The sequence below is a fragment of the Pleurodeles waltl genome, chromosome 4_2 (assembly GCF_031143425.1).
Source record: "Pleurodeles waltl isolate 20211129_DDA chromosome 4_2, aPleWal1.hap1.20221129, whole genome shotgun sequence".
In the NCBI taxonomy this organism is placed as follows: Eukaryota; Metazoa; Chordata; class Amphibia; order Caudata; family Salamandridae; genus Pleurodeles; species Pleurodeles waltl.
Window position 1 is genome coordinate 1,018,798,899 of NC_090443.1, and position 26,649 is coordinate 1,018,825,547.

The following is a 26,649-nucleotide window of genomic DNA, read 5'->3' on the forward strand; positions in this document are numbered from 1 at the left end:
AGCGCAGTTCATTCCAGGAATTCAGAACCAGCTAGCAGACAATCTCTCTCGGGATCACCAACAGACCCACGAATAGGAGATTCAACCCCAAATACTAAACACTTACTTCCAAAGATGGGGAACACCACAAATAGACCTATTTGCAACAAAAGAAAACGCAAAATGCCAAAACTTCGCATCCAGGTACCCACAGGATCAGTCTCAGGGCAATGCGTTATGGATGAGTTGGTCAGGGATATTTGCATACGCTTTTCCCCCTCTCCCACTCCTTCCATATCTAGTAAACAAATTGAGTCAAAACAAACTCAAACTCATACTAATAGCACCAACTTGGGCAAGACAAACTTGGTACACAACACTACTAGACCTCTCAGTAGTGCCTCATGTCAAACTACCAAACAGACTAGATCTGTTAACTCAACACAAACAACAGTTCAGACACCCAAATCCAGCATTGCTGAATCTAGCAATTTGGCTCCTGAAGTCTTAGAATTCGGACACCTAAACCTTACACAAGAATGTATGGAGGTCATAAAACAAGCTAGGAAACCAACCACAAGACATTGCTATGCAAATAAGTGGAAAAGATTTGTTTATTACTGCCATAATAAACAAATTCAACCCTTACACGCATCTGGTAAAGACATCGTCAGCTACCTACTGCACTTACAAAAGTCAAAGCTAGCGTTTTCATCCATTAAAATACATCTCACCGCAATTTCAGCTTATCTGCAAATTACGCACTCAACTTCACTCTTTAGGATCTCAGTCATAAAGGCTTTTATGGAGGGCCTAAAAAGAATTATCCCACCAAGAACACCACCAGTTCCTTCGTGGAACCTCAACATTGTCTTAACACGGCTCATGGGTCCACCGTTTGAACCCATGCACTCATGTGAGATACAATATTTAACATGGAAAGTAGCGTTTCTAATTGCCATCACATCTCTAAGAAGAGTAAGTGAAATACAGGCATTTACCATACAAGAACCCTTTATTCAGATACACAAGCATAAAGTAGTTTTACGAACAAATCCTAAGTTCTTACCAAAAGTCATATCACAGTTCCACTTAAATCAAACAGTAGAACTACCAGTATTCTTTCCAGAACCAGATTCTGTAGCTGAAAGAGCACTACATACATTAGACATCAAAAGAGCATTAATGTACTACATTGACAGAACAAAACAAATTCGAAAAACAAAACAATTGTTCGTTGCTTTCCAAAAACCTCATACAGGGAATCCAATATCCAAACAAGGCATTGCCAGATGGATAGTTAAATGCATTCAAACCTGTTATCTCAAAGCAAAAAGAGAACTGCCTATTACACCAAAGGCACACTCAACTAGAAAGAAAGGTGCTACCATGGCCTTTCTCGGAAACATACCAATGACTGAAATATGTAAGACAGCCACATGGTCTACGCCTCATACGTTTACCAAGCATTACTGCATGGATGTGTGAACAACACAACAAGCCACAGTAGGCCAGGCAGTACTACGAACTTTGTTTCAAACAACTTCAACTCCTACAGGCTGAGCCACTGCTTTTGGGGAGATAACTGCTTACTAGTCTATGCACAGCATGTGTATCTGCAGCTATACATGCCATCGAACGGAAAATGTCACTTACCCAGTGTACATCTGTTTGTAGCATGAGATGCTGCAGATTCACATGCGACCGCCCGCCTCCCCGGGAGCCTGTAGCCGTTTGAAGTTGATCTTGAACATTTGTAAATTTGTAAATATATCGCTTTAAAACCACATTATGTACATACATATTTACTCCATTGCATGGGCACTATTACTATAATACACAACTCCTACCTCACCCTCTGCGGGGAAAACAATCTAAGATGGAGTCGACGCCCATGCGCAATGGAGCCGAAAGGGGAGGAGTCCCTTGATCTCGTGACTCGAAAAGACTTCTTTGAAGAAAAACAACTTGTAACACTCCGAGCCCAACTCTAGATGGCGGGATGTGCAAAGTATGTGAATCTGCAGCGTCTCATGCCACGAACAGATGTACACTGGGTAAGTGACATTTTCCATATATATATATACCATTTGTACCACTGTGTTTATTCCCAAAACACAAAATAAATATTGATAAATACATGTAAGATGACCAAAAATAAATATGGATAAATACAGACGGAACTATCCGTAGTATATGGTACCAGGTGTACCCAGAGCCTGTAAGTTAATGGTCCCTCGTGGACTGTAGCATTTACTGTGCCACCGCAATTGTGGCAAAGCAAAACATGACTCCCAACCCGACATTGCCCGCCTGCAGAGCAGTTTTTTAACTGCTAACCCAACTTTGTCATTTAAACCAGTGGCAAAGCCCAAACCTTGCTTTTTAATATTTATAAGCGATCTGTATTGCAGGCCTACTGAGTCCCAAAGGCAGGGTGCATTATATTAAAAAGATATATATGTATTTTCTTAACTTTACTTGTCCAGACAGTAAAAAAAAAAAACCTTTGTCGGTTTTATTGTGAAAAGACTAGTAGCCCCATTAGTGAGTTAGTTACACACTGACAGCTCAGCAGTTCTGACTTGCAAATGGTATTACTAAATATGGTACTTGAAAGTAAAACAAATCACTGCATTAAATCTGCTAAGGTCTAACTTAATGTACTTTTTGCACAGATGGCAACTTTAGAAAGTTGCCAATTGGTTTCCCAAATTTTTCAGTAGCAGTTTTCAGTTGCACACAAGTTGCTCTCCTCGAAACAGCCTTCTGCTCTCCTGTAGAACGGTGTGAAAGACTCAAGAAGAGGAACATAGGATCTGCCAAGTGCAGAGGTGTGACCGTCTCCTGGCAGGATGACTAGATTGGGTGTGAGCCCAAAAGGTGAGCTTCAAAGGGGAAGATGACTTTGAAGGGCACATGGTAGTCACACATGTGAGGCTGCTCTTTTCTTTTAGAAGACAGGCTGGCATCTCAGGATAAGCCGTGGTTAGACCGTTTTTTTAAAGGGTATGTAATCCGCAGGAAGCCACTTCTCTGGTTTGGTCGGTCTGGTCTGCTAGGGAGCTCCACACACCAAGTGAAGGGTTCTACCAAGTTGAGTGCTGGCAGAATAGTGCATTCTAGGTCAGCAAAGTGCCATACTTTGCAGAAAGTCCTCATCTGGCAGGAGGACCCTGGTAGCCCATTGGCTAGTTAGTCGTCACATCCCATTTGACTCATTATGTGTAGAAAGTGGCACCCCTAGAACTCAGAAGTCTGTACTAGAGAGAGGACAGAAGGATGACTGCTCTGACGTTACCTGAGTCAAGGACAGAGAGGCTGCCCTGAAGGCTGGACTGCACCTGGTACCTCTTGGGCTAGCAAAGATAGGACTATGTATCTAGAGTACCACTCGAGGTGAAGTGGTCCCTCAAAAGTTGCACTGCAGTCTGCTAGACCCTGGAGAGTCGTCAGAGTGCAGTTTGGTCGCTCTGCACAGAATTACTGGAAGTGAAAGGGAACCAGTGGTTTTGCTGTAATCTGAGAGTAGTAGCAATTGGTTTTGTGCTAGACTTCATCTGGATTTCGCAGGAAATCGACCCCTGAGGCCGAAATCACCCGCTCTATTCGTTGATCTAGGGTTGGCCACGGGAAAACCCTGACACCAGCTCAGCATCTTGACCACTCCATTAACGCCTATGGCAGTTCATTCACAGGACCTGGAAATGGACTGCTTAAATTTCGAGGTAACTGTTCAACTGGACCTGCACCGGTCCCTGTGATTGGCTCCCTGTCCCCACAAGAATGCACGTATAGCCATTTTCAAGTTGCTTGTTATGGCTGACCCTAAATTGCGACTTGAAGTAGATAACATTGATTTACTGTGCTAAGTGAAAAAGCTGTGATTTATTGTTCCTTTAAAAATGTAAAATTTCCTAGCTTACTTAAAGGAAAGTTTCAGTTCTATTAAGGTAATTTGTTTTGCTGGAATCAGGATTGATTTTTTTATGTTGATGAGAAACCACAGGCTTTCCAAGAGGTCGATCGGGAGTTGGAGTCTCAACGTGGACTGACATTGATGCATAAGAAGGTCTGTCTAGAAGGTTGTCCACCAGATAAATGATCAGACGGAGACCTTGAGCTCTCAGGTGTTCGACCACTGTTTTCAAAACACCAAGGGGCCGAGGAGAGCCCAAAGGGAAGAGTCTTGAATTCGAAAACAGACACCCTCCATCAGAATTGTAAGAAGTGGCAATGAGGAGGAAAGATGGGGACCGTCAAGTACCTGTCTGAGATCTAGGGGCACCATCCAGTTGTCTGGGCGTAGTATATCCCTGAGGATGTAAATCCCCTCCATCTTGAAATGATGATACACCAACCAGCCATTTAACTCTCACAGGTTGATCACAGGACGCTGTCCTCCATCCCGCTCCTCTACCAGGAAGAGGTTGTTCAGGAAACCCTGGTGATGGAGCCGAGACGGGGCACTGGCCTGTTTGCAAAGCAGGTCCTCGGACCTCTTGATCTATCAGAGACTTCTGAGCCTCCGAGATGGTTAGAGGCCGAGGGCCTACTTGTTGTACCAGAGACCCATAAAACACTATCTGGAATCCCTGGACAGTTTGGAACACCTGGGCTTCTGATGCAATAGCCTGCCAGTTGTGCTAAAATTGAGCCAAAAGACCCCCATATTGAACACAAGAAGGGAACCTTACACTTACCGGATATAGCTCCTTGGGGTGGCCCTCTAGAGGAGCCTCTAGTGCCTCGTCCTCTTTGGCCCCTTTCTGGTAGGGAAGAAGTCCCCCGTTCGGGGTTGCTCTTGATCTTTGTGGAAGGACTGTCCTCTGGGAGGGCCTTGATAGTAGAAACGGCCGGACGAGCGCCCCCTGCCACGGCCGGCTCCGACAAAAAGGCGTGGGTGGAACATTTTCTTTATGGAGGTCTGCACCTTATCTAAAGATGTAACTGTGGTAACAAATGTTCCTAATTCGCAAACAAAAGGGTTGCCAAACAGGTTTCCCTTGGCCTGTCTCAGACGAAGCGAGGTTCAGACGAGGCGGGCCCCCCAATTTTGGGTCGTCCTTGATAAGTAGGGACCGGCGCCATTCCGTAGAAAGCACAAGAAAATAACAGCTTGTTTTTTTCCACCCCGATATCTCCTCTGGGGAGAGGGCGTTGCCAATGGCTTTAGCTTCCTCTGCCAACTCCAGGATCTTTGACAGGGGGCCTATGCCATCGAGGAGTTTATCCTGATAGGCCTTCCATGACCTGTCTACGCCCTTTTTGGGATCTTGGATGAACTTCTGCAGGAAGGTGGTCATCTGGGTATCTGGCCTACCGGCAGGGATTGCTGTGGACACTCTGCATGGAGTTTAGTGCACATCTCTTTCTCCTGGGGTTTTCTTAGCCTGTTGGAGACATGTTTGCCCACTTTGAGGGAAACCATTCTGAGAAACTGGGGTGGACCAGATCCTCCGGGTCTAGCATGTCTGAGGGGTCTCCTGCACCTTGGGAGTCTGAATGTGCAGTTTGTTCAAGAGGTGTGGACCACCAGGGTCTGGAAGGACCAGCCCCATCAGCGGAATCCATAGTGGAGTCCTCGTCATCCCAATCAACAGATGGCAATGGGGCAGGCGCCAAATTATGGCTGGCCAAAGTGTCTTGATCAGACTCCACCAGGGAGGAACGGTCTAAAGGCGCCTTTTTAAGTTTGTCAAAAGCTGCCACGTCCATCCCGTCTCTAAATTACTTTTGGGGGTGGGGGGGACAAAGTGCTTGATGGTCCAGCCCCTGGGATACCTCGTTAAGAGAATCTAGGGATGAATTGAGGGGAAGTGTTCACTTATAGGCCAGTTGTAACAGGCACCTTTCCTACGGCTCTATGGCGGAAGCTACCGCCTGATGAATGGATGCGTCCATGGCCTGGCAACATTTGTCATCTATGGGTAGGACCTAGATGGTCTCCTCCTTCTCCATATATTCTCCACATATTCTCCACCCTCCTGGGAAGCCATAGCTGGCCTGATACAGTGTGACACCTCCCACTAGTTGACCCGCCGGGAGTTTAACGGGGCCGGAGCCCGTATATCTCGCTAAGGGATTGAAACCCTGCAATTTATGAGGCCGTAAGGCTGATTGAAGGGTGGTAATAGACCAGTAAATTATCTGTTGTGCTCAAGCACTTGAGCTTATAGCAGGGGGTCAGAGAGGGGCTGTGCACCCTGTGATTCAGAGGGTCAGATTTCCGCCTGAGCCCTAGCCCCTGTGGCGGCCAATTGTGCCAGCTCTAGTGAAGGGGAAACAGAAAAAAAACGGGACCGAAGCTGTTTCCTTTTACAGACCCGTGATGGGCGTCTGCTGCTCTTCGAATAATAGGTACAGACCCTGTCCGTACAGGGCATCCAGCTTCTAGGCGGAGCGGGTGGTAACAGTGGCAGGGGGCTACGGATCGGCTGTCTCTGGCATTTGTACGTGTTTTTTAAGGAGACGCCTCCGCTGCAAATGACTGGCGAGGGTTGTCCATCATGCACCCTGTAGCATGGACCCAGGGTCACCACATAATGCAGCCCTGAGAACTTAAGGAGGCCGCTAGCGGAGTGCTTAATTTGTAAATAAAAAGGTGCCGGTGCCCAACGCTCTCCTCTTAAACACGCGTCTGCTGCAATTAAATGTGACAGCACTGAATACTGAGGCAGCGTAATCCTGAAGCCATCTCGGGCCTCTTCAATCCATTTACACCCCCTCCCTGCCCCTTCAGTTCACTCTTGCAGCTTTCTGATTTCTCCCTTTGTGACGCTTTTTCGTTTTTCTCTTCCTCCGCCTTTCCCATATGTGTCTTTTGCTCGCAGTAAATGCTTGAGGCAGAAGAATAAGCGCCGGCCCTCACAAATAAGTGCCGAAGCTCAGCACCGGAAACAACAAGCACAAATTAAGCACTGGCTTACTGTTTGCTTCTGCTGCGGCCCAAAATTGCCAGAAAGGAACGTTTGCGATACCAGATACTTACCAGGTAAGTGCGGCCTGAGCGGGCATTTACCCCCGTGCGCCTGCTGCGGCCTAAACTGCTTGAGAATACACAACCCCCAAATTGTATGCACGGCGCATACCACGCTTCTGAGTGGTGGGACTTAGACCCTTAAGAGGGTATCTGACAACAAGTACACGCTAGAAAAGAAAAGTTAGTAACGTAAGGTAAGGTAATAATCAGAAGGAAGGTACTTCCTGCAGTAAGCAGGAAGGAGAGAGGAACTGGTTACATGGACTGCTGCTGAGGCTCCGGATTGGTCGTTGTTCTGTTGGGTTTTCTTTTTTAAGTATTAAAGGGATAGCAAGTTTGAGCATGATCCTAGCCTCCCGTCTGGATATAGAATTGATATCCCTGGGAACTTCTGGTGTTTTTTTTTTTTTTTTTTTTTTTTTTGAGAAGTGTTTTTTTGTTTTTTCTTCAAATTTTATGTATACTTTGTAACACTCAGCAGTAAGCCAAAAACATTGCATCGGTCACGTTCAGTCAAGTGGACAACCATAAATGAAATCATTAACAGAGCGGTCAGGAATAAAGTCTGGTGGCGTGCAACATATCAAGCGTCGTTAGTACTATATGAGGCCGTACTAAAGACAATGTATCACACTACGTCACTGGGTCGACTATAGACAATGGTTTACGAGCAGCACTCGATTTCCCCTCAAGCTAACAGATATTGGGGGTTATTACAACTTTGAAGGAGGTGTTAATCCGTCCCAAAAGTGACGGATATACCACCAGCCGTATTACGAGTTCCATAGGATATAATGGACTTGTAATACGGCTGGTGGTATATCCGTCACTTTACCGTCACTTTTGGGACGGATTAACACCTCCTCCAAAGTTGTAATAAACCCCATTGTCTCAAGGGGTCACATTTGTCCTTAGATCAGGAATGATGCAGGAGTAACATACTATGGGTCTCAAATTGTGACCCATATTTATACTTATTTTAGCGCCTCATTTGTGTCATTTTTTGACGCAAAAGCATTGCAAACTTACAAAACATAATTGTATTTTGTAAGTTTGCGCCGCTTTTGCATCAAAATAAGTACACAAATGCAGCGCTAAAAAAGTATAAATATGGGCCTGTGTGTTTAATCCAAATTAAATCCTTCACCCAGTCCTCCCTTCTGGGCGGTCTGGATTCCCCCAAAATATCGCTATCCATCTTTTCGCCATCAGCAGCGTTAATGCCATGAACTTCCTATATCTTTTGGAAATATCTTGTACGTAGCCCAACAGCACTAGTAATGCATCGGACTGATCAGACACCAGTCATAATGCTCAGTTTTTCAAAAATCTCCCCCCGGTGTCGATTCACTGCTGAGCGCTCCTACGCCAGGTGATAAAATCCTCTCCCTGGGGCAGAACATCTCAGGCGTGGTGTACCCACTGTAAGGCCACGCCTTGGCATACCAAGCGGGATTATGTATACCCGTTACAAGTATTTGAAACGCACAGTCCAGCGCCTACCATTAGCGCATACCCTTTGCGTTGACATGCACCAATATGACCATGTGTCCTCTCCAAGATCACACCCACATCCTGGGCCCAGCTAGCCCTTACTCTGCATTTTGGCTCTTGGCATGTTCAGCCTTACTGTAGCATACATCAATGAGACTAATATGCTGGGGAGAACCTTTGAGCTCAAAAGTGTCACTAATTTCCATTCAGTGGTTCAGCCAGGTAAGGTGGGAACCGCTCCCTAACAGAGTAGTGTAGTCGATGAAATAGCTGTGTAGCTATTTTATTGTACGGCCCCTGCGCCTTATAGTCCTGCAATATCATAGAGGTGCCAGCGCTATACATAACGTCTATTGTGCGGCGTTGCCTACTAAATACTAGTTTTGTAGCTGCAGGGTCACAAGTCGCCTCTAATTGAGGATTATTCAATAAAGACATCACTGGGGAGTACATGACGTCGATCCCCGCAATCTTCACCGGTCTCGACCATGTCCATACAGTACAATCCACCATATTTAGGTCTCTCCTGGGTCTAGTGGGGGTTTCATGAGCACTGTGTTGAGCAGGAATGGGGCGCCCAGGCCGCTTTCCGCCTCATAATGATGTGCATTTGTAATATGAAACCTATTATGTGCATATTGTGCTAGAGCTACTTAATAGTAGACTTCAAAGTTTGGAGCTCCAAGCCCCCTAAATCATACAACATTTGCACTCACTCTAGCTGTGTTCACCGCCCAAGCAAGGTTTGCCATCGAGGAGTTCAGTGTGAAGAACAAATGCAGATTAAGTGGGAGCAGTAGGCTCTGGAAGGTAGAGTAGCTGATGGAGCATTACCAATTCTCCCAGCAACAGATATCAGTAGTTTGTTCTATGTATCTATATTAGTAGGCATCTTTTCCATACACAATCCATAGCTGGCTAGGTGTTAGGTGTCAATGTCTCAATAGTATTGTGTCCCTCGGTACCGAACCGGATCCTCGCTCCAAAGCAGGGGATAGTCCAGTGAACCTGCCTTAGTCTGCACGGTCAGAGCAACCATTATCGATTTGTTCCAGTTTATGGTAGGACGAAACCACCTGCCAAATGCTATTTTTCTAGTAATAGGATTAGTGCGTCTGGAGGATCCATACCCAGGAGCGGGATATCATCCACATAAAGCGCGCGCAGTGTTGTAAGGCTGCCAAACCTAAAACCCCTCCTCGCCATAGAACTCCTGCAGGATAATCGCTAGAGGCTCCACCACCAGAGCAAACAAAATTGGCCACAGAAGGCGACCCGTTCGCGTACTTCCCTTGCTAGGTATTGGTTCGGATAGCATCTCATTCACCCTCACCCTGTTTTTAGGTTGGTTATATAATATAGGGATCCATTTGACCAAGTCTCGCCCCAGCCCCACTTTTCTAACATTGTAAGGAGAAATGGCCAGGCAATAGAATCAAAAGCCTTGGTTGCATCCAGGAGTACTCCAACAGACGTGATGCCTGCTTTATTTGGTGTGTGATCGGTTGTTCGCAGTAGACCTGCCAGGGATGTACCCCGATTGGTCCGGTATTACCAATCTGCAAATATTGGAATCAGTCGCGCCGTAACACTTTTAGCTATAATTTTATTTGTCTATGTTAATAATAGGGACAACGGGCGGTACCATCCACACCTACTTGGGGGTTCATCTGTTTTTTCAAAGTGTAACTACAACTGCCTCATGCATCATCAGCGGTAGTCATTCCTCATCTAGCGCCTCCTCAAAGACCTTCAAGTGAGACGATCACTACTAGGTACTCTGTTATTTTTCAAGGTCTTGATGGCCCTGAGAAACCTCTGTAAAGGAAAGCAGAGGGAGTCCTTTTAAGCACTCTCCACCCATGCCAAGGTAATCTTGTCTAAGTACTGGTTGATATCTACAGTGCTATGGGACTCTCCCTATTCATACAGGTGAGTATTTTATTTGGTGAACTCCTGCATAATTGCCTCTGGCTGGTATGTAACAGTGACATCATCAGCCTCTATCAAGGCCAAAGTCTACGTTGCCAATCAAAGGCCCATATTTATACTTTTTTTAGCGCCGCATTTACGCCGCTTTTTGGCGCAAAACGGCGCAAACCTGCAAAATACAATGGTATTTTGCAAGTTTGCGCCGTTTTTGCGTCAAAAAAACGACGCAAAGGCAGTTTCGCCAACAAGTGTCCCAGTCCGTCACCCTCGCCATGTGCTTACGCTATTGCGTATTTGCTAAGGAATGTTATTTCCCTGTCTGTTTCGTCTCTATATTCTTGAATGTCTGCAGGAAAGTAGAGTATTTTGTGGCATGGCTGGCTAGCCTAACCATGTAATATTATCACAGTACCCCAATGATGATGATTCTTGGATTCACACTAATAAATCCTTTGGTCAGTCCTGGAAGAGTAACAAAGAGCAGGCAGGCTTCACTAGAGGAACATGTGCTAAGCATGTCAGAGTACCTACATGGGCGATAAGTAATTGACACGACTCGAAAGAAATCAGACACCAATTTATAAAAATAAAGTGTATTTGTATCTTAATTTTGACACCAAAATGAACAGAATAGCGTACATATAACCGGAGTTATAGATTTTAGAAGTAATATTAAATCAGTGCAAAATAAATACATGAAAAATATAACACTGCAGTCAATGGGAGAAACCACAAGTCATAATTGGTCACTTCGTGGTCATTACGTGGAACCCTTGCAGAGTTATGGTTGTGTGGGCCTTAGAACCACGCCATGACAGTCAGTTCAATTTAACCTAGCCTCTGGAGTCCGGGTGCAGAGTTGCCCTGGCTGTCTGGGGTGCTGAACGGGAGCCGCGGGCGGTGCTGATTTTACCTCTTACGCAGTTCTGCCCGAAACAAGAAGCAAAAACAAAGCAGACGCCTGGTTGCTGAGGTCTGATGCTGATTGCACATTGTAGTTGCAGCGATAAGTATGGGGGTCGGTTACCGGGCTGGTGACCAAAAAGAGTTGGCAGCAATAAGCAGCACGAAAAGCTTTTGAAACTTCAGGGGGAGTGATGTAGCGGCCTACATTTTTGGGGCAGGCGAGACTACAACTCCCACAATGCACTGGGCCACATGGATTTGGGCAATCTCACAGAGAGTTGGATGGCCAGCTATTCTTTGGATCCGGTGAGTGTTCTTATCTGCAGTTTGCAGGGGACTAGTGCCACTAGTCCAGGGGACACTGAGGGTGTTCCTGGCTTCCACAGGGGTCCCTCTCTTCTGGAATGCCACGTCTGAGCCAAGGACGAGGGTTGATCACGCAGTTCAAAGTGTGCTGCCACATGGACAGAGTGTCGCTTTTTCGCTTTGGTGCATTGGGCAAAGTCCTATTGTCGGCTATACAGGTCTCCTCTTGGTCCTTCCTTGAAACAAGCTGTTCAGATCTGAGTTTCTGGTGTCAGGGGTGTCCCTTAAAACCTAGATTAAAGGGACTTAGAAGTGCGGTGGCTAATAGCCAAAGGGCAGCTAGCTCCTGCAGCTAATCTACCCCTGAGGTGACCACATCTAGTGGGGTGGGTCACTTTTATTTTACCCAGAACCCTCTAGTCTGCCACTCCTAAACATGACAGAAAAGTAAATTTAGTGTACAGGCCGGGCTGCTCACCCTGGAGGTGTGGTCAGCCTTCTGGGGGTGTACACAGCCTTACATAGCTAATTTCCTACCTGTCCAACAGCAGGTGTGCCTGGGGCAGGGTGAAGGCTGTTTCCACTGGGAGATAGCCCTGATGCATATCAGAGGTGGTGCAGCCTTTGAAACTCACCGCCTTGATGTGCCCATTCATTGGCCTGCTGCCCAAACCTTTCTTCCTGCCTGCAGGGAGTGCTAAAACTTCCTGGCAGGAGGTTAGAATCATGTCTTGGCAGCAGCAGGCACAGGAAAGCGTAGGCTGGTCAGCCGGAGCACAGTGAAGCTGGGGCAACTAGGTGGGCAATCTGTAAGGTTGCCACTTGGGTGCATGCCACATCACCCAGGGCACACGATTCATGTCAGGGGTGAGAAGGAATGTTGTTTTGTACCACATATGACATATTTTAGTGGTACCATACTGGAGCTGGGAATCTCAAGGGTGCCCCGTTGGCAGCCCATGATTCTATGGACCGTTAACACTTATAGAAGTTTCCAATTTGGAACACGACTGTAGGGACAAATAGACTTGCACTTATATGTCCATACCTTTAATATAACCCTGCCTCCTGGGCTGAGGGGATCTACCTTAGGGTTGCCTTACATATATTATAGGCAGTGCGTTTGACTGAGCCACACATGGTAAGAGCACAGTTGAGTCCAAACAGTTTGCTCTGCTCCCCAGTCTGTAATGGCAGGCCTGGTGTCAGTATGCTTGGGTCGCCCAGGATGTGTCAAACCGTGCTGCAGCCCTGGGTACCCCTGATACCATATACTAGGGATTTATAAGGAGATTAAGGGGGTCATTCTGACCTTGGCGGACGGCGGAGGCCATCCGCCAAGGTACCGCCGTCAGAACACCGCACCGCAGTCGAAAGACCGCGGCGGTGATTCTGACATTTGCCCTGGGCTGGCGGGCGGCCGCCAAAAGACCGCCCGCCAGCCCAGGGCAAATCAACCTACCCACTAGGATGCCGGCTCAGAATTGAGCCGGCGGAGTGGGAAGGTGCGACGGGTGCAGTTGCACCCGTCGCGTATTTCAGTGTCTGCTGGGCAGACACTGAAATACTTTGTGGGGCCCCCAGGGGCCCCGCGGCACCCCCTACCGCCATCCTGTTCATGGCGGGAGAGCCGCCATGAACAGGATGGCGGTAGGGGGTGTCAGAATCCCCATGGCGGCGGAGCGCGGATTCAGACGGGCAGCGGAAAGTCGGCGGGTTTCCGTTTCTGCCCGTGGCTGAACCGCCGCGGTCAGAATGCCCAGCGGTGCACCGCCAGCCTGTTGGCGGTGCTACCGCCGACCTCCGCCATGGCGGTAATTACATTACAGAATGACCCCCTAAGTCTTTGCCAATTTGGGAACATAACAGTTTTGGTAGGGAGCACAGACACTGGAGTCTGATCAGCAGAGGCATACCCATCAGCAAGTGGGGCAAAAGGTTGGGGGTGCCCATACACAAAAGGGCACTTTCCTACAGTGTCTATTTATGCATTAAAAGACAACTTATTTGTAATAATTGGTGTCTGATTTTTATTGGGTTGCATTTTCCTCTTATTCAGCAGTTTGTGTACTTCTTAATGCTTTACGCATGTTCCTTTGATAAAGCCCAACGCTGTGAGCCACAGTTACCCAGGACAGAGTCAGGGCTTTACAAACAAATCTGACTAGACCTAATACAGAATTGTGCCATTATTACATGGTGAGATCGCAAAATCACACCATATAAACATACAGTTTCCCCATACATCCCAATGCACGCACTTTGTGTATCTGCAGCTTGAAAGCAATGCATCATTGCAGGAAATTCATACAATCTTGACAGTATTTGGTCTAGTGAAAGGCAAAATCTACTCATAGGCTCTGCATTTGAGCTTACGTTTAGCACAGACAGTGCACTTCTCTCCCTACGACTCCTGGTGCTGCCAACTTCAGAACTACTACCTGAATCTGAAAAGATGCACAAGGTTGTTGCAACATGTGCACCACATCCACAAATCTGCAAGATGCTCATGGGCGAGAGGTCTGGTACATAGCCAACTAATTCACCTCCAGCTGTATGCTAGACTTTAGGTTATAGATTCAATGCTCATAAAAACGTTCAAAAGAAGTTGCCCACCCCTTTGGAAACTAGCTTTAATTAATTGTTTTAGTGTAATGTGTTGCAGTGTGGCTCAGAGGGTCTTCACCTGCAGTTTTTGTCCTTCTCACCTCAGTTTGCACAAGTTTGCCATTTGGGAGAGATTCAAGATGGTTTCTGTTGAACAACAGGATTCATGTAGTTGGCTGTCAATTTTCAACCTGCTATCAAACCAAATTGAGGGTGGTAGTGTATGGATCGCACCTCCTGTGTGTAACAAGTATCAGGGTTGAAGTATAGACCAGGTAGCGCTAAGTGTATAGATGGATGCAAAATGTGATACCAGGCATCCTACTACCCGTGATACCGGTAACAGTGGGAGAACGCACTGTATCTTGAAATTAAAGTTCTTATATTACAGCACACTTCATTGTGAGTCCATATATATAAACACAGTTTATGCTTCACATAAAATTTGCACCCAAAGTTTAATACGCGATAGTACAGTCTCTAGTGTATTCCAGACAACATTACTCCATTTTCAGGGCCAGCCAACATGTGCTTCGTCACTGTTTTACTTTTCGCTAATGACCGAGCTGACAAAAATCTCTGGAATGCACTTCTTAATCCAAATAAGAGATTTATTATTTCACTACGCACGGTTCCTAAAGGGAGATTAGCATGTTGAAAGCACACGTTTAAAAATAGTCACAGCAATGAAATGAAAGCATATCAAAATGATTCTCCACTGCAATATATACAGCAAATATATGTATCTATATTATAATGCAAAGCAAATAATGAATTAAAAATGCATCACTGTAGGGCCTGTTGGGTGCTTCATCGTTCTCATGCCAGCAAGACGATGACCCCGTTCGACTGCGAAAGAGAAAGAGATCTCTACCCTCACGGGAAATATATCAGGCATCTGACGTCTAGAATCCTGATTGAGGCCAGTGACCCTCTCACCGTTGCACTGGGTCTTTTTATATCTTAAAAAACCCAAAGGAGTTTTCTGGAAAAAACCCTCATTTTGCGATTAAACATGCTGGCTAGTTTAGGTATGCTTTGAAAATAACACATTGGGGTTTGGCCACAATCGCAAGATGTCAAGTCAAAACAAGGCTGTTCCCTGCCGTCTGAGTACATCCTTATCAACCAAAGCCCTTGGTGAGGAAAAGCACGAAAACAAGGCAGAATGCACAGTTTGCAATGTGGAAAATTACGGGCAGCCTTTAACATGGAAGTGTCTAATGCTACGATAAAATCAATAGGCAGAATGAAGCTAAGGCTAAACTGAATAACTGGTGATCACTAGGGACAGTGTACAGCCAAGCGCAAATTGGTGCAACACAAAGTCAGTGGTAAAAACTCACATTTCACTACAGTCACTACAAGTGATTTTTTAAAGGCTTGAGTGTTGTATAATACACACCAGATAGGTAATTCGGAAGTGATCCCTTTGGTAATAATGATCTGTACAGTTACCACGTATGTACTCTTAACATGTTATTCAGGGGGAAGACGTGAAGTCAAAGTTTTGTATGGTCCCTGTGTGGTAAACGCTTACCTCGGATGCAGTGATCCAGGGATATCGACAGGACCCAGCATATCAGTGATCCGGATTATCAGAGTTTACAGTCACTTGTGGTGGGGACTACTGGACCACCGATCTTGAGTTCTTCTAAACCACCGACACTATGGGGAACTACCACACTGCCACCATACAAAACGTTGACTTCGCATCTTGCCTCTAAATAACATGGTATAAGGATGCGATGAAGAATTGAAACAGGGCTTCCTCTTAAAAATTGAGAGCCTCCTTAGGAAGTGGCTGCTGATTACCTGCTTGTCCTTAGCACTGCAGGTTTGCTGATAGCAAGGGCAAGGGGTGGAATTGCTTTTTCTATTTCTGTTGTTCAGGTGAGGAAGTTTCTTGGCAGGGGCTTTCCTTTTGTGTGCATCAGGAGGGCAGCTAGATATGATACCCTACACTCATGGCATACAGTGATATTGTAACACAAGCAAATAATGTTGTTTCCTTCTACAGTTTGCATGTTAGCTCAGAAAGCCCCTAGAATATTCTCAAAAACCCTGCATGAACTGACCTGGACTTAAAAATGTCAACTCACCTTTTTTTCAAATTAATGTCTCCTTTCCATCCTCTGTATGCCTCTGCTGTTTAAGCACAGCCTTCTCTACGTTGCATGCATGCCTGCCTTAATCCTTATTATTGAATCTCTGCAATTTGCCCACATCTTATTTCAAACATCACCGCCTCGCCTTTAAAAGTCACACCCAACAAAACCTGATTTCCTGTAGCTCATAGATCAACACCGCTCACCTGTGCATGAATTCCCATACACACTCCTACTAAAGATCACAATTAATGCCCACTGAGGCATGGAATGGTTTCCTGTAGAGTGCAAGGCTAGTCCCAGTAAGCTACAATAACCAAAGAATCTAACCCTGGGTTCCAGAGCAGTGTGATGTGGAGCGTAAAGTACAAAAATGCATTGTCAGGGGGTAGCAAGGGCTATGTAAATGCAATTAGAATACAAGACAATATATAATCCATTCTAAAACCAATACCAAAACACTCTGCAGTTAGAAATCTATTGAAGTTCATATGGTATTTATTATCACTTTATATTATGCAGTGACTTGTCCTTGTAATCTCACCACTATAATGTTTTCTTTTAGCAAAATTGATACCGAACAGAAGACCCTCTGTGTTTCTTGTAGTGTTTAAGCAACATGTCACCATTCCATCAGAATGTATATATTTGTAAATGTATTGTGATTGCACTGTATTCTTTTCCTACATTTCAAACTAATAAAGGTTTAACACATTGTGAGTGGTGTATTATATGCTGTGGTTGTGTGACATCACTGTGTAATATACTCACGATACCATCCTGGGTCTTGTCATGCTCATTTCTAAAAACGTTACCTCAACCATGGATAGCTGTGGCTTTGATCAGTCAGGTTTAAACAAGGAACAAGTGCAAAGAATTTAGAAGTACCAGATCAATTGAAAAGGAAAGTCACACAACAGAAAATAAATCTGACACCAATTTATAAAAATAGATCTTATTATGACTTTTCAGACACCAAAACAAACAAACCACCAGAGGGCTCTGAAGTTGTAGATTTTTAAGTACAACGTAAATCACTGCTTTTCACTCAAATGTCAACAAGCCTTGACACATGCTGTGGTTAGCAGAAACTTTGTAAAACTTTCATAAAGTTGTGTGCGGGTACTCCGCCCACTTTGGGCAGCCAACTCCATCAGGGAGCAAGTCAAGGGGGCACACCGAGGAATTGTAAAACAGTTACCTTGCCACCAAAACAGTCTCAAGTCCAGTTCCAAGCTCTATGGATGCTTCTCCATAGACATCAATGGAGTAGTCCTGGTGCAAGGGATGGTGAGGATGCCATGCAATTGACGACGGTCTTCATGGGGTAATCCTCAATCCACAGTTTTGGTGGGCTGACTTTGGCCACAAGGGTCGATATCCCCCTAAGTCCTGATTGGATTCTCTTGGGACTAGTAGACTCAAGTGCAACTTTTGAGCATCAAGTGTCGGTCTCCTAGGCTGCATGTCGGCGAGCAAGCGATTGTGGCTACTGACTAACCAAGCAGATTTCTTCAGTTTATTGTGGCCCATTAGCTGGGAACAGGAAGTCAGTCAATTCACTTGTGCAGTTACTTATTCTGTCTGGGGTTCAGGAGCGACATTTCCATGAACAAGACACCACAGGCACAGTCCTCACTTTGATAGCCAAGGATCAGCAGGTGCAGCCCGGCCTTTGGTGCAGCCTCTCTTGCTAGATCTAAGGAGCAGTAGGGCAGTCCTATTTTGGTTCTCTCGCCAGTCCAGATGTGATCAGAGGTCTAGGTGCCAACGTGCCAAATTTATGCCCAGAAACTGCTCCAGGCATGCAGCAATTACTAGCCAATGGGTTACCAGGTCACCTCCTGCCTAAGAACAACTTCCTGCAGCGTGTGGCATCTAGCTATTCCAGGGTGCACTATTCTGCCCACTCTCAAGTAGGCAGAACTTGTCTCTTGATATGTAGAGCTTGGTAGGCCACTCTAGAGGTGTGGCTACCTGAGGGCTACACACCCACAACAAAACCGGTTTGGGTGCTGGTTTCCACCCTCTGTCCCCAAAGCAAACCTGTCTACGAGGACAAAAGAGCAGTCCTCCTCATGTGTCCACCATTTGTCCTTCAAAGGCAACTTCCCCTTTGAAGCCCTCCTTTTGGGCTCACATCCTGTGTGGCTTTGTGCCAGGGAGAGGTAACACCTCTTCCAAGGGCAGGGCACCATTGCTCCCAGTTCATGGGAGTCATTCACACTTCTCACCAGAAGGGCAAAGGGCAGTCTGGTGGGCAGCATCTCTGAGTAGCCACTGTAAAGCTTGGGCAACAGAGTGGAACCTTTCTAAAAGTTGCTTTTACTGAAAAGTTACATTAAATTTGGCTTGGGCATCAAGGCTGGATTAATGTAATGATTCTTTTGATACCTTGAAGTACACACTTTGGTAGTCCCATTCAGGAGTTAGTACAGCTGAGTTGTCAGCGTGTAACCCTGTATTTGACAATGGGACTTCTACAGTAAAAACTACAATTTGGGATCTGGGGTGGGTGGCATGGGTTGGACTGGTGGCCTGATTGAAGCATGCGTTGTATGATGCAGGGGGTTGTTGTCAGACGTAGTGGCTTGGAAATATTGTATTTTATTTGAGTCTAAGTAAAAACCAACAAAAAAGTATTTAAAAAAACAAAACGTCAATTTTTTGTTTATTGTTAGGACATATAAATATACAGATTCTGCTTTTTAATATAAAGCACCCTGCCTTAGGACTCGGTAGGTCTACCTTGTGGGTCTATGTGTGTATATATATGTATACAGGGAGTGCAGAATTATTAGGCAAGTTGTATTTTTGAGGATTAATCTTATTATTGTACAACAACCATGTTCTCAATGAACCCAAAAAACTCATTAATATCAAAACTGAATATTTTTGGAAGTAGTTTTTAGTTTGTTTTTAGTTTTAGCTATGTTAGGGGGATATCTGTGTGTGCAGGTGACTATCACTGTGCATAATTATTAGGCAACTTAACAAAAAAAAATATATACCCATTTCAATTATTTATCATTACCAGTGAAACCAATATAACATCTCAACATTCACAAATATACATTTCTGACATTCAAAAACAAAACAAAAACAAATCAGTGACCAATATAGCCACCTTTCTTTGCAAGGACACTCAAAAGCCTGCCATCCATGTATTCTGTCAGTGTTTTGATCTGTTCACCATCAACATTGCGTGCAGCAGCAACCACAGCCTCCCAGACACTGTTCAGAGAGGTGTACTGTTTTCCCTCCTTGTAAATCTCACATTTGATGATGGACCACAGGTTCTCAATGGGGTTCAGATCAGGTGAACAAGGAGGCCATGTCATTAGATTTCCTTCTTTTATACCCTTTCTTGCCAGCCACGCTGTGGAGTACTTGGACGCGTGTGATGGAGCATTGTCCTGCATGAAAATCATGTTTTTCTTGAAGGATGCAGACTTCTTCCTGTACCACTGCTTGAAGAAGGTGTCTTCCAGGAACTGGCAGTAGGACTGGGAGTTGAGCTTGACTCCATCCTCAACCCGAAAAGGCCCCTTTGATGATACCAGCCCAAACCAGTACTCCACCTCCACCTTGCTGGCGTCTGAGTCGGACTGGAGCTCTCTGCCCTTTACCAATCCAGCCACGGGCCCATCCATCTGGCCCATCAAGACTCACTCTCATTTCATCAGTCCATAAAACCTTAGAAAAATCAGTCTTGAGATATTTCTTGGCCCAGTCTTGACGTTTCAGCTTGTGTGTCTTGTTCAGTGGTGGTCGTCTTTCAGCCTTTCTTACCTTGGCCATGTCTCTGAGTATTGCACACCTTGTGCTTTTGGGCACTCCAGTGATGTTGCAGCTCTGAAATATGGCCAAACTGGTGGCAAGTGGCATCGTGGCAGCTGCACGCTTGACTTTGATCAGTTCATGGGCAGTTATTTTGCGCCTTGGTTTTTCCACACGCTTCTTGCGACCCTGTTGACTATTTTGAATGAAACGCTTGATTGTTCGATGATCACGCTTCAGAAGCTTTGCAATTTTAAGAGTGCTGCATCCCTCTGCAAGATATCTCACTATTTTTGACTTTTCTGAGCCTGTCAAGTCCTTCTTTTGACCCATTTTGCCAAAGGAAAGGCAGTTGCCTAATAATTATGCACACCTGATATAGGGTGTTGATGTCATTAGACCACACCCCTTCTCATTACAGAGATGCACATCACCTAATATGCTTAATTGGTAGTAGGCTTTCGAGCCTATACAGCTTGGAGTAAGACAACATGCATAAAGAGGATGATGTGGTCAAAATACTCATTTGCCTAATAATTCTGCACTCCCTGTATATGTATATATATATCACTGGCATTTAGTTTAAATGGCACAGTCAAGTAAGCTGTTTAAAACTGCTCTTCCAGTCTGCAGTGGCAGGCTGGGAGACATGTTTTACTTTATCACACTCAGGGTGGCACAACCAGCTCAGCAATCCCTGGGGTGACCCTCTAAACCACAGGCCCTGGGTATGCTTGGTACTATATACTAGGTAGTTATAAGTAAATTAACTTATGCCGATTGGGTGTAAGCCAATCCAACATACACTTTTGGGTGTCAGGGCACTGGCACCGAGGTCTGGTTAGCAGGCCGCAGTGCACCCTCAGAGTCGGAAAACCAACAGCATCGGTCTGAAACCTTGCGGGTAAACATGCAAAAAGAGGCATTTCCTTACTTACATAATGTTTGTTGTCTGATTATTCTCCTTATGCCACTCTAGTCAGCTACAGAGAGAGAACTACTGGTGTCCACACTGACGTCTACACCACAGATTACATCAGTGGACAGTCTACCCATCTACCATCCATAGTCAAGTAAGTCTGTGAACATTCGCTATCTATTACTACATCTCACCATCTTTTATATGTATATAGAAATGTATGAATAGTTTTAATTTGTTATGGTATATCGCTTCTGTTTCATGCATCTCCCTCTGCACTGACATCATTGTGTCACTTACAGTTACCCTTTGTTTCATAACCATTTGACACATATTTCACATTATTCTTCATGCAGCTGCTGGATTAGGGGAGATTTCATGCCAGTGTCTTTGAGGACATTCAAAGCAGCTGATGTCAAAGGGTACGTCCACCAAGAAAGAATCCATGGTACTTGTAAGTTGACAATGCCTATATGTATGGATGTTGTGCATGGAACAAACCTTACCTTCATAGCTTTAAGTAGGCTAACATATGAATATGGTAAAGTAATACTTCAGTCAGAAATATTTTGAAACAAGTCTGGTGAAGTAGTTCGCACAAACTATACGTAATGTTTTCAACTTTTATCTTACTCTTGCAGGAACTGGGGACACTGAGCCCTACAGTGATCCTCCACCGTCCACCAGCGGAGGACAGGGCAATAACAGTGGAAAATTCAATCCTCCACCAAGCTGCTTTCTCTGTGGATGCCAGTGCAGAAGAGGAGGAAATTATTGGCCTCATGTAAGAACGCCTCATAGCCAGCCAGCAATCTTCCTCCGTAGGATTGCTAATCCCAAGCCACCAGCTAAAGAGCCACGGATGCTTATCCCGGCTCTGAAGGGCTCACTTCCAAACGGCCGTTCAGTCAACACATACTTCCATTGACTCACCTGCACACTCCTTCCATGCAGCTGCAACTCCATCTGTCTCACAATCATCTGAGAGAGCCCACATCCCAACTAAGAAGGAGCTTTCACCCTTTCTTCAATCTCTTCCCTGACAACCCTCTCTGTGATGGACAACTTGTTGGCAATGTGAGTTGGCCATACATGGGGAACAAATCCTATTTTCTGGCAGGGTCAGATTTTTAGGCAATCATCTGTGCAGGGATGTTAGTGACATAGAGATGAGTTTGCAGACTACCTTAAAGTACTCCCTGAAATGTTTAACAGCCAGACCCATGCCATGGAAAACATTGTGAAATGTTACCAAGACATGACCAAGCTGTACCGTGACCATCTTTCTTGAGAGAACTTAAGGTCAAGGCATGCACCAGGTTCAAAGGAGGCACCTCAACAAGCTTTCAGGCACACACCACCCACAAACCCACCACGTTAACCACAATCAGAGACGTGGACACCTCTAACCTCTACCCCTCCCCGGGAGACATTACAACTATTCCCCAAATCATTGCACTTTACTCCCAATACCTCACTCATTCGCACACACATTTAAATGTACTTTTGCAAGCACCATTTTGAAATTCCAGTTTGTAATCTGATTTATGTTCACCTTTGAAATTAACATTTTATAATAGCTAAAGTTGTGCAAGTGTTGTGTGTGTTGCCATGTAAAGTGCTTCTGCTAGAAATAAGTGTTTTGGAATTGGAAACTGTAAAGAAATGTCTCCCTGTTGCAGTTACCCCCCACTTTTTGCCTGATACTGATGCTGACTTGACTGAGAAGTGTGCTGGGACCCTGCTAACCAGGCCCCAGCACCAGTGTTCCTTCACCTAAAATGTACCATTGTATCCACAATTGGCACACCCTGGCATTCAGATAAGTCCCTTGTAACTGGTACTTCTAGTACCAAGGGCCCTGATGCCAAGGAAGGTCTCTAAGGGCTGCAGCATGTCTTATGCCACCCTAGAGACCCCTCACTCAGCACAGACACACTGCTTACAAGCCTGTGTGTGCTAGTGAGAACAAAATGAGTAAGTCGACATGGCACTCCCCTCAGGGTGCCATGCCAGCCTCTCACTGCCTATGCAGTATAGGTAAGGCACCCCTCTAGCAGGCCTTACAGCCCTAAGGCAGGGTGCACTATACCATAGGTGAGGGTACCAGTGCATGAGCACTGTGCCCCTACAGTGCCTAAACAAAACCTTAGACATTGTAAGTGCAGGGTAGCCATAAGAGTATATGGTCTGGGAGTCTGTCAAACACGAACTCCACAGCACCATAATGGCTACACTGAAAACTGGGAAGTTTGGTATCAAACTTCTCAGCACAATAAATGCACACTGATGCCAGTGTACATTTTATTGCAAAACACACCCCAGAGGGCACCTTAGAGGTGCCCCCTGAAACTTAACCGACTGTCTGTGTAGGCTGACTAGTTCCAGCAGCCTGCCACAACAGAGACATGTTGCTGGCCCCATGGGGAGAGTGCCTTTGTCACTCTGAGGCCAGTAACAAAGCCTGCACTGGGTGGAGATGCTAACACCTCCCCCAGGCAGGAGCTGTAACACCTGGCGGTGAGCCTCAAAGGCTCACCCCTTTGTCACAGCCCAGCAGGGCACTCCAGCTTAGTGGAGTTGCCCGCCCCCTCCGGCCACGGCCCCCACTTTTGGCGGCAAGGCTGGAGGGAACAAAGAAAGCAACAAGGAGGAGTCACTGGCCAGTCAGGACAGCCCCTAAGGTGTCCTGAGCTGAAGTGCCTCTAACTTTTAGAAATCCTCCATCTTGCAGATGGAGGATTCCCCCAATAGGGTTAGGATTGTGACCCCCTCCCCTTGGGAGGAGGCACAAAGAGGGTGTACCCACCCTCAGGGCTAGTAGCCATTGGCTACTAACCCCCCAGACCTAAACACGCCCTTAAATTTAGTATTTAAGGGCTACCCTGAACCCTAGAAAATTAGATTCCTGCAACTACAAGAAGAAGGACTGCCCAGCTGAAAACCCCTGCAGAGGAAGACCAGAAGACGACAACTGCCTTGGCTCCAGAAACTCACCGGCCTGTCTCCTGCCTTCCAAAGATCCTGCTCCAGCGACGCCTTCCAAAGGGACCAGCGACCTCGACATCCTCTGAGGACTGCCCCTGCTTCGAAAAGACAAGAAACTCCCGAGGACAGCGGACCTGCTCCAAGAAAGGCTGCAACTTTGTTTCCAGCAGCTTTGAAAGAACCCTGCAAGCTCCCCGCAAGAAGCGTGAGACTTGCAACACTGCACCCGGCGACCCCGACTCGGCTGGTGGAGATCCAACACCTCAGGAGGGACCCCAGGACTACTCTGATACTGTGAGTACCAAAACCTGTCCCCCCTGAGCCCCCACAGCGCCGCCTGCAGAGGGAATCCCGAGGCTTCCCCTGACCGCGACTCTTTGAATCCAAAGTCCCGACGCCTGGGAGAGACCCTGCACCCGCAGCCCCCAGGACCTGAAGGACCGGACTTTCACTGGAGAAGTGACCCCCAGGAGTCTCTCTCCCTTGCCCAAGTGGAGGTTTCCCCGAGGAACCCCCCCCTTGCCTGCCTGCAGCGCTGAAGAGATCCCGAGATCTCTCATAGACTAACATTGCGAACCCGACGCTTGTTTCTACACTGCACCCGGCCGCCCCCGCGCTGCTGAGGGTGAAATTTCTGTGTGGGCTTGTGTCCCCCCCGGTGCCCTACAAAACCCCCCTGGTCTGCCCTCCGAAGACGCGGGTACTTACCTGCAAGCAGACCGGAACCGGGGCACCCCCTTCTCTCCATTCTAGCCTATGCGTTTTGGGCACCACTTTGAACTCTGCACCTGACCGGCCCTGAGCTGCTGGTGTGGTGACTTTGGGGTTGCTCTGAACCCCCAACGGTGGGCTACCTTGGACCAAGAACTGAACCCTGTAAGTGTCTTACTTACCTGGTAAAACTAACAAAAACTTACCTCCCCCAGGAACTGTGAAAATTGCACTGTGTCCACTTTTAAAACAGCTATTTGTCAATAACTTGAAAAGTATACATGCAATTTTTATGATTTAAAGTTCCTAAAGTACTTACCTGCAATACCTTTCGAATGAGATATTACATGTAGAATTTGAACCTGTGGTTCTTAAAATAAACTAAGAAAATATATTTTTCTATACAAAAACCTATTGGCTGGATTTGTCTCTGAGTGTGTGTACCTCATTTATTGTCTATGTGTATGTACAACAAATGCTTAACACTACTCCTTGGATAAGCCTACTGCTCGACCACACTACCACAAAATAGAGCATTAGTATTATCTATTTTTACCACTATTTTACCTCTAAGGGGAACCCTTGGACTCTGTGCATGCTATTCCTTACTTTGAAATAGCACATACAGAGCCAACTTCCTACATTGGTGGATCAGCGGTGGGGTACAAGACTTTGCATTTGCTGGACTACTCAGCCAATACCTGATCACACGACAAATTCCAAAATTGTCATTAGAAATTGATTTTTGCAATTTGAAAAGTTTTCTAAATTCTTAAAAGACCTGCTAGGGCCTTGTGTTAGATCCTGTTTAGCATTTCTTTTAGAGTTTAAAAGTTTGTAAAAGTTTGAATTAGATTCTAGAACCAGTTGTAGATTCTTAAAAAGTATTCCAACTTTTAGAAGCAAAATGTCTAGCACAGATGTGACTGTGGTGGAACTCGACACCACACCTTACCTCCATCTTAAGATGAGGGAGCTAAGGTCACTCTGTAAAATAAAGAAAATAACAATGGGCCCCAAACCTACCAAAATACAGCTCCAGGAGCTTTTGGCAGAGTTTGAAAAGGCCAACCCCTCTGAGGGTGGCAACTCAGAGGAAGAGGATAGTGACTTGGAGGAAAATTCCCCCCTACCAGTCCTATCTAGGGAGAACAGGGTCCCTCAAACCCTGACTCCAAAAATAATAGTCAGAGATGCTGGTTCCCTCACAGGAGAGACCAACACCTCTGAAATCACTGAGGATAACTCCAGTGAAGATGACCCCCTGTTAGCCAGGATGGTCAAAAGATTGGCTTTGGAAAAGCAGCTCCTAGCCATAGAAAGGGAAAGAAAAGAGATGGGCCTAGGTCCCATCGATGGTGGCAGCAACTTAAATAGGGTCAGAGATTCTCCTGACATCCTAAAAATCCCCAAAGGGATTGTAACAAAATATGAAGATGGTGATGACATCACCAAATGGTTCACAGCTTTTGAGAGGGCTTGTGTAACCAGAAAAGTAAACAGATCTCACTGGGGTGCTCTCCTTTGGGAAATGTTCACTGGAAAGTGTAGGGATAGACTCCTCACACTCTCTGGAAAAGATGCAGAATCTTATGACCTCATGAAGGGTACCCTGATTGAGGGCTTTGGATTCTCCACTGAGGAGTATAGAATTAGATTCAGGGGGGCTCAAAAATCCTCGAGCCAGACCTGGGTTGATTTTGTAGACTACTCAGTAAAAACACTGGATGGTTGGTTAACTGGAAATGAAGTGTGTGACTATGTTGGGCTTTATAATTTGTTTATGAAAGAACACATTTTAAGTAACTGCTTCAATGAAAAGTTGCATCAGTATCTGGTAGACCTAGGTCCAATTTCTCCCCAAGAATTGGGAAAGAAGGCAGACCACTGGGTCAAGACTAGGGTAACCAAAACTTCCACTGGGGGTGACCAAAAGA